The 1,013-nt window shown below is 49.5% G+C and overlaps 1 protein-coding gene across 1 annotated transcript in view; it reads left to right on the forward strand.

The window, feature by feature from the left end:
* The first annotated feature begins 6 nt into the window (after positions 1-6).
* Positions 7-1,013, forward strand: part of SYN2 (synapsin II) — a 158,173-nt gene continuing 157,166 nt past the window's right edge. Inside the window, exon 1 of the mRNA XM_025050852.1 lies at positions 7-119. The gene's annotated coding sequence lies outside the window, so the exon portion shown is untranslated. The remainder of the gene's footprint in view (positions 120-1,013) is intronic.

Here is a 1,013-nt window from a genome sequence, read left to right on the forward strand (position 1 = left end):
TCCCAAGCCGTGAAGCAGACGGCCGCCTCGGCTGGCCTGGTGGGGGGGCCCGCGCCCGCGCCCGCCGCTGCCAGGAAGGCCAAGGTTCTGCTCGTCGTCGACGAGCCGCACACCGACTGGTAGGTGCCCGGCCGCCGCCACCGCTCGGGGCTTCTGTGGCCTGCCGGGGCAGCTGAGGGTTGTGGAGCAGATGGCTTCAGGGCGCCAACGAGACCCATTAAAAAGAAGGGTCTGCGGGGTCCGGCTGCGAGGAGATGGGGGATGGGGGGTGTTTGCGGGAACGAGTCGGGGCATTGATGGACCTGGAAAGGTGAATCCTGAGGTAAAGGATTTCCTCAGTCTGAAATCCTTCAAGACACATAAAAGGAGCTACTTTATGCAACAGGGAAGAGTCTTAAGAAATAGAGTTTGTTTTTGAGGGAAGACGGAGGGGACAGACTTTTCAGTCTAGGCACAGAAAAGCTAATGTGAAAAATGGTCCTGGATCGCCAAAGGGACATTTAAAGGTTCGACTTTATGAGGCACGAGTGAATTTGGAAACGAAATGGGAATTTTGCGGGGAGAGGGTGAGAAGAGTATTTTTTTCACCTTACCCGATGGAGGCCGATATCAATATTGACATCACAGATGTTGAAAAAGGGAGCCGAAAATCACAGATGTGGGAGCCCAGGTGTATATGGGTTTGTTCCCGTGCAGCACGGCTGAAGAACGTTTAAGAATAATAAAATTCTTGTATTTTGTGCAGCAGGATGGGGATTTGTGGATTTTTAAAATTTTGTTCTTTTGGTATGTTTGTGGGGAGTGGAAGTGATGATGGCTTTTTTTTTTCTGGCTGGAAAGATGATGAGCAGGGCAAAATATTCTGGATCATTAGAGGGCCATAAATAAAAAGAGATCGGCCTTAATGCAGTAGACAGGGAACTCTAAAACTAATAATTATTATTAAGGGATATTCCAACTTAGAAGAGTGAAGGCTGGGGGAAAATGTTACCTCTAGCTGGTAAAAGCAGGAA

This window comes from Pteropus alecto, unplaced genomic scaffold (assembly GCF_000325575.1).
Source record: "Pteropus alecto unplaced genomic scaffold, ASM32557v1 scaffold75, whole genome shotgun sequence".
Classification (NCBI taxonomy): domain Eukaryota; kingdom Metazoa; phylum Chordata; class Mammalia; order Chiroptera; family Pteropodidae; genus Pteropus; species Pteropus alecto.